The sequence below is a fragment of the Manis javanica genome, chromosome 17, assembly GCF_040802235.1.
Source record: "Manis javanica isolate MJ-LG chromosome 17, MJ_LKY, whole genome shotgun sequence".
NCBI lineage: Eukaryota > Metazoa > Chordata > Mammalia > Pholidota > Manidae > Manis > Manis javanica.
In genome coordinates, this window is record NC_133172.1 from 48,525,509 (window position 1) to 48,539,368 (window position 13,860).

The 13,860-nt window shown below is 41.1% G+C and overlaps 1 protein-coding gene across 1 annotated transcript in view; it reads left to right on the plus strand.

The window, feature by feature from the left end:
• Positions 1 to 13,860, plus strand: part of CDH3 (cadherin 3) — a 107,136-nt gene that overhangs the window by 5,935 nt on the left and 87,341 nt on the right. The gene's annotated exons all lie outside the window — the stretch shown is intronic.

The following is a 13,860-nucleotide window of genomic DNA, read 5'->3' on the forward strand; positions in this document are numbered from 1 at the left end:
GACATGTCTCCCAAATTCGGGTCTTCTTGGAGCTATAAGGAACCTCAGCCTTCAAACTGTGTAACATTGACCAGATTAGTAGTGTACCTAGGTGCCTGACAAAAGTAAATGAAAATGATCCTTAGAAAAAAGTATGATCGCTTCAGGCACCAAAGTATTCACCCTACCCCATCCTTTTTTTAGTAACTTCCAGCCCATTGTCAAAGAGAACTAGATCTATAAGGAAATAAGACAGTATGAAAGAGAACGTGCAGAAATAAGAGACAACAAATACAGACACAAACACTTGAGATATTGGAGTTATCAGAGAAAGTATAAAATAGCAAATATTTTTAAAGATAAAAGACTTAGAAATGTCTACAAAAACAAGAAAGCTTAAAAAGATAACATAGCAGATTTTAGAAAATAACCAAATAGAACATTTTGAAATATAGCTAATTAAAAACAATAACAACTATGTATTTAACAGAAAATTAAACAAAGAAGAGAGAATTAATGAACTGGACTGTAGGTGAGAAGAAATTGTCTAGAAAGTAGTACACAGACAAAAGAGATGGAAAGTACAGAAGACAGACATATGCACCCCTATGCTTATTGCAGCACTATTTACAATAGCCAAGAAATGGAAGCAACCTAAGTGTCCATCAGTAGATGAATGGATAAAGAAGATGTGGTACATATACACAATGGAATATTATTCAGCCATAAGAAGAAAACAAATCCTACCATTTGCAACAACATGGATGGAGGTAGAGGGTATTATGCTCAGTGAAATAAGCCAGGAGGAGAAAGACAAGTACCAAATGATTTCACTCATCTGTGGAGCATAAGAACAAAGCAAAAATTGAAGGAACAAAACAGCAGCAGACTCACAGAACCCAAAAAAGGACTAACAGTTACCAAAGGGAAAGGGACTGGGGAGGTGGGTGGGAAGGGAGGGATAAGGGAAATAACGGGAAGGCAGTATAGCACAGAGAAGACAAGTAATGATTCTATAGCATCTTACTACACTGATAGACAGTGACTGTAATGGGGTATGTGGTGGGGACTTGATAATGGGGGGACTCTAGTAACCACAATGTTGCTCTTGTAAGTGTATATTAGTGATACCAAAATAAAAAATAAAAAAGAGTATAAAGAAAAAGTACAGAAGATAAAGTTAAATACATTAAACCACTGGGCAAAAAAGTCCAACATAAATTTAATCAGATTCTCAGAAGGCAAATAAAACACTGTAAGAAATATTTGCAGAGATAATGGCTAAGAATTTTCCAAAGTGACAAAAGACAAACTAGATTTAAGAAGCCCAGTCAAACTCAAAAGAGGATGAAATTTTAAAAGTCCACAACTGGCTACATCATGGTGAAACAATGCAACATAAAAGGTAAATAATATCTTAAAAGCAATTGGAGAAGAAGAACAATTAACTTGAGAGAAGGAGCATCTGACTTCCCAGTAGCATAATTGGAAGTCATAGGAGTGACATCTGCATTGTTCTTAAAGTATCTGCCAACCTAGAACTCTGTATATAACAAACTACTTTTGATAATGGGGATACAAATCCCTTTTATACAACTAAAAACAGAATTTCGTCATGACCAGATCCTAACTAGAGGAAATTCTAAAGGCTGTATTTCATACAAAAGGAAAATTATTCCAGAGTAGCTTGTACTAAACATTCCTACTACAAATACCTAGAAGAGCTGGATAAAATACAAATACATGTATTTGAAGGCAGGGGAGAACTCCTGAGGCAGCCAGGATTTGAGGGTCCAAGATACCAAAAAGAAGGGAAGTTCAGTTCACTAAGGTAAGTCCAACATTCTCCGGCGCCTCCTGTCCCCAGAGGGACAGTTCACCATACCTAGGGACAATTGAAAGACAAAAGACTAGAAAACATTAAAAGCAGCTAAAGAAAAAAGGCATTTTACTTTCCAAGAGTAAACCCTGAAAAAATATGAAAACAAAAAACCCTTGTCATCCTCCTGGCATAAGCCAGGAGCTTGTTCCTCTTTATTTCTAAATAAAAGCCTCTCCCTGGCTCTCCTAAAAAAACAAACAATCAAAAACCTCACAGGTATCTAACAAGGTAGTGGATAGAAAGAGTATTTTATTAATTTGGAAGGTGAGAAAGAGTATGTGAGGGGATCCCTCAACCCCACAAATGCAGCTGGATTTGAGAGAGCTGTCCTAGAGTTCTCTCATCCAGTTGGGAGTCACAGTGTTGCTATTGGCTCTATTTGAGGGGTCAACGGAGGCATGAAATTGCAACTGTGATCCTGGCTTGAACCAGAGTAATGGGCCAGATGCCAGCTCTGGGCTTAGAGAAATCCCAGGATTCCTCAGCCACAGACACGGTGCCTCACCGTCCCCAACCTGGCCCAGAAGCAGCCCTGCATCTTCTGGAAAGGGGTAACTTTGACCTACCACACCCTTGCGGTAAAACCAGCCCCTGGGCAAGGGAGCAGGAGCGCAGCAAAGAAGCTGAAACAAAGGCAGGGAGAGAAAGGGACACTCATTTTCCTCCCCTCTTACTGTGTGTGACACTCCCCAGAGGTTGTCAGGTCAGTGGCATTTCTCTGCCCAGGGATCGGACTTGGCTGGGGCTGGGGATGGAGGTGACTCCACTGACTCAGAGATGCAGCAATCCCACTGGACAGCTATGGGTGAGACTGCCAAGAAGATTGTGTGGCCCTGGGGCCTTTCCATGGGACAAGTATGGCCTCCCTATTGGGGAGCTTTATGGATCACCTCCAGGCCCTGCAGGGTTCCTTACACCCTCTTCCACTTGCAAGGTCCCCACCTTCTGCCCCTGAAGCCCTTGCAGGGGTCAGTAGGGAACCAGATGTCCCATGGGGCTTGCAGAGATGCGGTGACCTCTCATCTGCGCCGATGAGTGAGCAGCTGGAGACCCAGGAGCTTGGAGATCCGGATGGGGGATGCAGGAAGGCTTGGAGTAAAAAGCTGGAATTGGAGAAAATGGCTAGAGGAGGGAGGCCAAGAGGAGAGTGGAAAGGGGTAGGGAGAGGAGGACAAAGGCAGGTGCAGGTGTGGGAAACAGAAAAACACCCCCAGGGGACCCTTCTTGGGAGTCTAAGGGTGATCCTGCACAAGCCACAGGGACTCTATCCTCTGTGCCCACCCACTCCCACCTTTAGCCAGGCCAGATTAGCTGTCAGGAAGGATATTTTTGGTCCTTTAACACTTTTATTTTCTAATTTCACCACACAAGCATTTTGGAGTGGGTATTAAGGCACAACATTGCCCGGCCCATCTGGGTACCTCGAATTCATGCTCCCTGTGCCTTAGGGAGGGAGGCGGACTCTACCCCTGCACCAGCGCGTTCCCCAGGCTCCTCTTGCTGATTCTTCTCAAGTACAAATCGGTGGTGTTACTGCTAGAGAAATCGGAATTCAAAGGAGGCTTGGTCGTTATGTGTGGTACAGTGGTTTTCAAATCAGAACATGGATCATAATTTCTTGAAGCTCTGGGTAAAACACAGATTTCTGGGCCCCAGCCTGCTATTTCTGATTTAGCAGGTTTGATCCAGAGCATTTGCAGTTCTAAAAACTTACCAGATGGTGCTGACACTGCTGGTCCAGGGACCACACTTTGTGAACTGCTGAGTAAGGTTATAAAAAATACAGCTACTTTCACTGGATGCTTTTTGTTTTTCAATCTAATACTTTATTCAAACTCTTAGTGAATTTTTCCAGCCATATCTTTTCCTCAGAGATGTCCAGACAACATTTCATAGAGGATATAGACCAAAATGGTAACAAGAATGGTAAGAATTAAATTGATTCAAGCTCATCAAGTCATATACATTTTATCCAGCTTTTTGTATGTCAATCATATCTTAATAAAGTGGTTTTTAAAAAACAATGAAAATGCTAAGACCTTGTGCTTTTCATTTTTTCTACAAAATTTCTTCAAGTATCTTGCTTGACTGTGTAAATTGAAAAGAAGTGTGTGTGTTAGCAACGAGGGGCAGTGCTGGGCTGGTCCTGGGTGTGTCCAAGTGATCGCAAGGCACAGGGACCCTTATGAGGCCCCCAAGAAGGGCTGTTTTCCCAGGTAAGAAAGGGGTGTGTCTCTGACAACTGCCCAGCAGGCCTAAGTCTGGAGCATTACTAAAACATCCCCAGCTGGGGACTGAGATGTACGGAGGGAGGAAGAGGAGGGGTGGCCGGCAGCTGGACTTTCCTGGACCTGAGGAGCGGACCGAGCGCCCTGCATGGGCCCTGGGCTTGGGGCTGGTAGAGTTGCCTGCAGGTGGTGGTTAAATGTCATTCTCCAAAAGCCAGATTGAATTGCCAGATTCTATTTATCTATGAGTGGGAATTTTAATTCATGCCTAAAAAGCTACTCCTTTTCTGAATTTTTCAGAATGGCAATGCCCTCCTTTACTTTTCCTCAAAGTAAATACTCAGTCAAGCCTTATGTTAGGACTTACCAGTCTGTTACGTCTGTTGGCAAGTTGCAGTGAAAATGTTTATATTCATGTAAACTATTCCTCCTCCTCTCCCCTAGGAGTGATCATTTGTTCACCTTTACTTTTATTTACAACTGATCTTAAACCATTCCATTTTCCTCACTGCGGATCTTATTTTCAGGAACACTTTTCTTGTAAATAGATTGGGTTTGCTCCTTGAATTTTTTTTTCCATTTGTCAGTTTACTAGCATTGTTTTGTCTTAGAAGGTGTGACAATAAATGTGCAACCTTTGTGCTTCTCTGAGCCTCAGTTTGTCTTTTAAAAAATGAGGGTTCCATTGCCCTACTTGTTAGGGCTGATGGGAAGATTTAGTTTCTCTAAAGCACTTGGCACCGTGCTGAGCTTATTGTTGGTGTTTAAATGTGTTTAAACGGTATTTAATCTGTGTTAAACGGTGTTTAAAATGTGCAATCCCAAAGTGAATAGGTTGGGATTGTGGGGAAGGCTTCCAGTAGGCTCTGCCTTGAACGACCTGGTAACAAGGGCTGCAGGGCCCTGCCCGCTTCCGGGCCGGGGCGCCGCTTGCATGCCGGTGACCACCAGGGGGCGGTACCGAACCGCAGAGGGCGCAGGGGGTAGCTACAGGCCCTGCCCTGCGCGAGTTTGTTGCCAGTACCGCTGCCCTTCCTCGTTTACCTTCCTTTAAGTGATGCTGGAATTTCATAGCAGCGAAATGACGAGACAGTGGCCCTGGGAGCCTCCGTCCACGCCCCTGCCCCCGAGTGGACGAGATCTGGAGCACCCAGCAATAGGGGAGATCGGCGCCAGTGTCCGCAATGGCGAGACCACAATCAGGTGCTCAGCAGCTCCTTGAGCTATGCAGTTTTTTTATACAACTTTTCTTTTAAAAAAATTTATTTAAAAAAATTTCAAACCAGGAGAAACTAATTTAGTTTTTAAAACTAAATCAAATTTCTTCAGGATTAGATTCTGGTAGGTCAGTTTTATGTACATAGGCCATGTTGTCTGTTTCCCATTACATCATTTTAAGAGGCCCATAGTGCAGGCTTGTATCAAACGGTGACACTTCTGGGCCACGTGTAACAGTTTCCTCTTTCTCTCCCCACCAAAAAATCTGAATTTGATCAAGATGCTATAAGAAGCTATCAACCAAATCCAGGATGTGAGCCCAATAGCCTAGTTTCTCCAACAAATATGTTGTGTGGGGGGGAAAAAGGATATACTGTTGTAGCATAAAAGATTTATAATGGCCAAATACATTAGATAGACCTTGGTTGAATCCTGATTTGAATGAACGAATTGTAAAAAAACTTCTTTAAGACAATTGGGGAAATTTTAATATGGACTGGGCATTAGGTGATATTAAGAAATTACTGATTATTTTGTTGGGTGTGAGAATGACATGATTATTATTTTAAAGCATTTTAATAAGTTATAATATATTCAAGCAATGGAATATTCTACAATGGTGGAAGAGTATTAACTATATAGTCTCATAGATCACATTGGATAAATCTCAGAAATAATATGTTAGGTAAAACAATGATACAATTCACAAACCATTAATACCATGATATATATATAAGTACATAGGATATATAATATATATGCTAGATTTGCTTTTTCTCTTTATTGTATTAAAATACACAAAATTTACTATTGTAGCCATTTTTAAGTGTACAGTTCAGTGGTATTATATACATCCTTACAGTTGTGCAGTCATCACCACCATCCATCCTAATTACATCCTATGGAAGTAAATACATCCATTTACTTTTGTGTAGGGCTAAACAATAATCTAGTTTCATCCATCCTAACTTTTCTTTTATTTTAATTTTTTATTAAGGCGTTATTAATATACAGGCTTTGTTTCATTTTTATTTTTTTATTAAGGTATGATTGATATACATGATATACACTCTTATGAAGGTTTCACATGAAAAAACAATGTGGTTACTACATTCACCCATATTATCAAGTCCCCACCCATACCTCATTGCAGTCAGTGTCCATCAGTGTAGTAAGATGCCACAGAGTCACTGTTTGCCTTCTCTGGCCTACACTGTTTTCCCCATGACCCCCTACACCATGTATACTGAACATAATATCCCTCAATCCCCATTTCCCTCCCTCCCCACCCGCCCTCCCACACCCCTCCCCTTTGGTAACCACTAGTCCTTTCTTGGAGTCTGTGAGTCTGCTGCTATTTTGTTCCTTCAGTTTTGCTTCGTTGTAATACTCCACAAATGAGGGAAATCATTTGGCACTTGTCTTCTCTGCTTGGCTTATTTCACTGAGCATAATATCCTCCAGTTCCATCCATGTTGTTGCAAATGGTAGGATTTGTTTGTTTCTTATGGTTGAATAGTATTCCATTTTGTATATGTACCACATCTTCTTTATCCATTCATCTACTGATCGACACTTAGGTTGCGTCCGTATCTTGCCTATTGTAAATAGCGCTGCAATAGACATAGGGGTGCATATGTCTTTTTGAGAAATTGTATTTTTTTGGTAAATTCCAAAGAGTGGGATTCCCGGGTCAAATGGTATTTTTAGTTTTAGTTTTTTAAGGAACCTCCATATCGCTTTCCACAATGGCTGAACTAGCTTACATTCCCACCAACGGTGTAGGAGGGTTTCCCTTTCTCCACATCCTCACCAGCATTTGTTGTTGTTAGTTTTTTTGATGCTGGCCATCCTTACTGGTGTAAGGTGATATCTCATTGTGGTTTTAATTTGCATTTCCCTGATGATTAGTGATGTGTAGCATCTTTTCATGTGTCTGTTGGCCATCTGAATTTCTTCTTTGGAGAAGTGTCTGTTCAGCTCCTCTGCCCATTTTTTAATTGGGTTATTTGCTTTTTGGGTGTTGAGGCATGTGAGTTCTTTATATATTTTGGATGTTAACCCCTTGTCAGATATGTCATTTACAAATATATTCTCCCATACTGTAGGATGCCTTTTTGTTCTGTTGATGGTGTCCTTTGCTGTACAGAAACTTTTTAGTTTGATGTAGTCCCCATGTGTTCATTTTTTTGTTTGTTTTTTTTTTTGAGAGGGCATCTCTCATATTTATTGATCAAATGGTTGTTAACAACAATAAAATTCTGTATAGGGGAGTCAATGCTCAATGCACAATTATTAATCCATCTCAAGCCTAATTCTCATCAGTCTCCAATCTTCTGAAGCATAACGAACAAGTTCTTACATGGTGAACAAATTCTTACATAGTGAACCATGTGTTCATTTTTGCTTTTGTTTCCCTTGCTTGAGGAGATGTGTTCACGAAGAAGTTGCTCATGCTTATATTCAGGAGATTTTTGCCTATGTTGTCTTCTAAGAGTTTCATGGTTTCATGACTTACATCAGGTCTTTGATCCATTTCAAATTTACTTTTGTGTAGGGTTAAACAATAATCCAGTTTCATTCTCTCTCTTTTTTTTTTTTTTGCATATGACCCCCTACATGTAACAGTTTTGCCAACATCAGTTGTTGAAGAGGCTGTTATTTCCCCATTGTGTATGTCATTGGATCCTTTATCGTATATTAATTGACCATATATGCTTGGGTTTATATCTGGACTCTCTGTTCTGTTCCACTGGTCTATGGGTCTGTTATTGTGCCAATACCAAATTGTCTTGATTACTGTGGCTTTGTAGTAGATCTTGAAGACGGGGAGTGTAATTCTCCCCCAATTTATTCTTCCTTCTCAGGATTGTTTTGGCTTTTCAGGGTCTTTTGTGGTTCCATATGAATTTTAGATGATCCTAATAACTTTTCATCTTGTAAATCTGAAACTCTATCTATTAAACAATAACTCCATGTTCTGCCTTCCTCTCAGCCCCTGGAAACCACCGTTACACTTTCTTCATGATTTTTACTATTAAATTTAGTAAATTACTATACTTCATGATTTTTACTATTAAATTTAGTACATTATCTGCTAAATACCTCATGTAAATGGAATCATATAGTATTTGTCTTGTGACTGGTGTAGTTCACTTAGTACAGTATCCTCACAGTTTATCCATGTTGTGGCATTCTTCAGAATTTCCTCCCTAAGACCAAGTAATATTCCATTGTATGTGTATACCACATTTTGGTAATCCATTCATTAGTTGATGGACAGTTAGGTTTCTTCCACGTTTTAGCCATTGTGAATAATATTGCTGTGAACATGGATGTACAAATACCTCTTTGAAACCCTACTTTCAATTCTTTTGGGTATATACCCAGAAGTAGAATTGCTAGTACATATTGCCATACGTAATTCTGTTTTAAATTTTTTGAGAAACCTCCAAACTGTTTTCCATAGCAGCTATACCATTTTACATTCCCACTGACTGTGTACAAGCGTTCTGATTATCCTATGTCCTCATCAATACTTGCTGTTTTCTGTTTTTCTGATATCATCCACCCTAAAGAGTGTGAGGTGGGATTGCATTGTGATTTTGATTTGCATTTCCCTAATGATTAAGTGATGTTGATAATCTTTTCATGTGCTTGTTGGCCTTTTGTATATCCTTGGAGAAATGTCTATTTAAGTTCTTTGCCCATTTTTGAATCGGACTGTGTTTTTTGTTGTTGAGTTTTAGGAGTTCTCTATATATTATAGATATTAATCCCTTATCAGATATTTACATGTATATATATATTTATATATTTATTTAAAACCTGAAAAATGGTGCTAGTGATTGTTTATTGATACAGGCAGGCATATGGAGTAAAAATATAAAGCCATGCACAGGAATGATCAACACTGTAGTCAGAGAGAGATGTTTGGGGCAGAGGGTTGGGTTAGGGAAAGGGACATAGGAGGAGGCTTCAACCATAGATGTTGAGTTTTCTTTAGTAGAGTAGGTTGTGGTTAAATGAGTGTTCATTATGTTACTATCTTTCCTTTTTTGGGTATGCGGAAGATTATTGCACATTATTTTTTTTTAATGTAGTTTCTTAAACACACACAAAAAACTAATTTTTTGAGCAACTACTAGGTTCAGAAATCTTAATATATGTTATCTGCTTTAATCTCACCTCACCCCTTTCATTGCCACAGCTCTGCCCTTTGTACATTCCACTATGTCACACTGGCTTCCTCACTGCCTTCTTTAGAGCTGGACACAGTTCTGCCACAAGACCTTTGCACTTGCTGTTTCCTCCATCTGGAATATTCTTCCCCATGAAGAGCGTGATTTCCTCCCTCACCTCCTTCGGGTCTTTGCCCAAAGAGCACTTTGCAGCAAAGCCTTGACCAGCCTATTTCCCTTAGCCTGCTCTACTTTTCCCCACAGCAATTCTCACCTTCTGACATAATTTACTGACTGTGTTTGCTGTCAGTCTTCCCCTGGTTGTATATAAACTCCATAAAATCAGGAATTTTTCTGTTTTGTTCACAATTGTATTCCCAACACCTCAAACAACTCAATAATATAGCACTTAATACATATTTGCTGAATGCATGTATTTGTTATCTATTATTGCATTACAAATTACCCCCAAATTTAGCAACTTAAGACACAACATTTACTCTCTCATATGGTTTCTGAGGGTCATGAATCTAGTTGCTGCTTATCTGGGTGGTTCAAACTCAGGTTCCCCGTGAGGCTGCAGTCACACTGTTGGCCAGAACTACAGCCTTCTCAAGGCCTGGCTGGGGCTGAAGAACGCACTTCCAAGCTCATGAACCTGGTTGTTGGCAGACCCTGTTCCCTTACTGGCTGTTGGCTGTGAGCTTCAGTTCCTAGTCACATGGGCCTCTCCACAGGGTGGCCTCATGTCATGGCAGCCAGCTTCCTCCAGAGTGATGAGAGAGCGAAAAAGAGAGGGAGGGAGGAGCGAAGGAGTGAGAAGAGAAAGGAGGGAGGGAGGGAACAAAGCACATAAGACAAGAGCCACAGTCTTTTATTACCCAGACACAAAAGTGACAATACCATCTGTGGCAAACAAAATAGTGGCCTCAAAAGATGTCCATGCCCTAATCCTTAGAACCTGTGAATATGCTATCTCAATGGCAAAGGAACTTTGCACATGGGAGTAAATTTAGGATTTTGAGATGGGGGAGATTATTCCACATGGGCCTGATGTAATCACAGGGTCTTTATAAGGGAAAGAGGGAGGCAGGGTAATCAGTGATAAGAATGGTAAGATGACTGTGAAAACAGGTTGTAGTGATGCACTTTGAAAACAGGAAGGTATGGTGAGCTGAGGAACACAGGTGGCCTCTAGAAGCTGGAAAAGACAAGGAGCAGGTTCTCCCCTGGAGCCTCCAGAAGGAGCCAGCCCTGACAACACCCATGAGACCTCCAGAATGGCAAGGTAATAAGCCTGTGCTGCTTTAAGCCACTAGATCACAGTGATTTGTTACTGTAGTAGGAGGAAATGACAACACCATCACTTCTGCCAAATTGTATCGGTTAGAAGTAAGCTGCATTCAGTGTGTGAAAACCAGGACACACAATTGCTTGGGGGCACTTTAGAGATTGCCTACCACAAGAATGAATTACTATCAACCCAACTTTATAGGTAAGATGAGGTTCAGAGGAGAGAAGCAATTTGCCTGAGGTCATATAGCTAACAATGTGGAAGTCACTTCCCTCTAAATAAATTCTGAATTCTTTGGACAAACAGCTACAAGGACCTATCTGATCTGGGCCCTGCTTCCCTCATCTCACACAAATTTTTTTTTACCTTAGGCCCTTTCCACCTGCTGTTTCTTTTCCAAAACTGCTCTTCTTGGGGCTGGTTCCTTCTCAGTCTTCAGGTCTCAGTTCAAATACTAGTCTTTCCTGATAATATAATGACTTTTTTCCTCTTCATCCCAGTTTAGTTTTTCTATCTTATATTTTGTATGGTTACTGTCTAATGTCTATTCCCACTACTCCCACCCCTCATGAGGATAGGGGCTTTTGTGTTTGTTAATTGCTGAATTCCCAGTACTGACACATAGTAGGTGCTAAATAAGTATTTGCTGAATGAATGAATGACTTCACAGGGTGATAAAACAGTTAAAATCAATCTATTCAGCTCACTTCTCTAGGCATCTTGAAATGACAGTTCTTACCTGGCGAGCTTATGAATAAGCAGAAAATAAATGAAAGAAGTCACAAGGCACAGAGCCACAGGATTTATTTTTAAAGAAGTGAGAGCTTTGATTCTCCCAGCACCAACAGACTAGACTTGGGGGAGCTCACGGAACTCTGCACTCTGAGAGCCTTTTGTCTCCAGAGAAGGAAGAAGGGGTAAGCAATCAGGATTTCAGTAATAATGAAGCCTTTCTTCCCAGGCTGGTTCTGCTGGTCCCCACGCCCCTTCCTGCAGGCAAAAATCTTCTCTACTTAGCCAGGAACCGGAACCCTCTGAAGACTGCAGGGCAACTGTGAATTGAATAAGGGTGTGTCAGGCAGAGAGAGCCAGACTTTATTTGAGAGGTCAGGTTCTTGTGATCTTGGACAAGGAATCTGTTTTCTCAATCTCCCCCTTTTTTTTTTTTTGAAGGGTGCAGGAGGACTTAAGTAAAGACAATTAAATTAATCGTCTCAGTTCACAACCCACTCTCATAGCTGGTTTGTGCAAAGCTCCCTGGCTTATTAATTCACTCATTCATTCATTTCTTTTTATCCCTGTCCTCTACCCACCCCCATTACCCTCCTCTCCAGCTCTATTTAATAAATGTCTTTGAATTTGTATGTAGCTTTGTCAATTGTGTAGTGCTATTTCATGTGAACGTGAATTCAATTTTTTAATTGAAAGGTATCCTGCTATAGATCATACTCGGTTTCTTACTGAGGTAACCAGCCTCCAGGATGGCCCCCAGTGGATCTTCTGGTATTCACATCTTTGACACCTCTCTCACTGAATAGACCTGACCCTACTCAACAAATAGGAAACTGCCAGGGTAACAGCATGTGGTTTCCTAGGTGACAGAAGACATTGCAACATCCTCCTTGCTGTTTCTTGGTTCACCCACTCTGGGGGAAGCCAGCTGCTACTCTGAGGACACTCAAGTTGACCTCTGGAGAGGTCCAAGAGGAACTGAGACCTGTCAACAGTGAACACCAACTTGACAGCCATTAAGTGAACCATCGTAAATGATTCTCTTGCCCAGCCAACCCTTCAGATGACTGTAATCCAGCAACATGTTCACTGAAATCTCATGACAGATCTCAAGCTGGAACCACTCAGTTAAACCGTTCCCAAATTCCTGAGCCCCAGTCAGGAACTATGTGAGATAACAAATGTTTATCTTTGTTTTAAGTCAGTAAGTCTTGGCAACACATAACGGATACTTTTTAAATTTAGCTGTATAGTTTGTAGCTCTATCCAAGTTTTGTTGCATTTGTCTAATTTAGGAGTTAGCAGTGTTTTACTATAAAGAGCTAGATGTAGATCCTCTAAGCTCTGCAGGCCATATGGTCTCTGTTGCAACTCTCCTGTTGTAGAGCAAAAAGCAGCCATCGGCAGTATATAAACGAATGAGTGCGGCTATGTTCTAATAAAACTCGGCACACACTAGGATTTGCATTTCGTATCATTTTCACGTCACAAAATATTCTTTCAATTTTTTCCCCACCATTTAAAATGTAAAAATCATTCTCAGCTTATGAGCCAAGCTGTACGAAACAAGTAACAAGTCAAATTTGGCCCATAGGCCTTCGTTTGTGGCCCCTGGTCTGTTCATGGTTTTGAACTGCATAGTTCTTCCATAATGTGCCTTCACCATAGCTTACATATCCATTCCCAGTGAGGGGCGTTCAGTTTATCTCCTACTCCCAGCTGCCAGAAACAGCACCTTCAGTGAACACCCTTGGCTGTGTGGGAGGATCCCCAGTGTGCCCAGGAGTGAAATTGCTGGGCTCCAGGGCAGTAGTCTACACTCAGTAGGGGTGCAGGACAGCTGCCTTTAGTTACCCAACTTTATGACGTTTGCCCATCTGTGAATCTGCTATCTCCTCTTTGTTTTGGCTTGCATTTCCCTGATAACCAGTAAGTTTGGATATCTCTTTGCATACGAGCCTACATTTGGGTTTCCTCTCTAAATTGCTCCCATGTGCACCAGTTTCCCACAGGGCTCTTCTGAAACGCCATCCTTGTTTCTGAATTCTCAACATCCTTGTTTCAGATGAAAGTTTGGCCTGGGGTTGTATTTTTACATAGATTGTCTCGTTTTGGAAATCCTGGGTTTATTTGGGGATTATCCTTGAGACCTCTGGGCTCAGGGAGGTTGATTACTATAACCCAAGGCCACCAGGGGGTCATGGGCTTGAGGAGGTGCTGAAGCTGAGTTCCAGTAATTCAGTTTGGACTGCTGATCAGAATAAGACAGTAAACAGTACTTTTCCTGGACCAAATTGGAAATGATGTTTCTAAGTGTTAAAAGGAGGCAAAGCATTAGAAAGAATG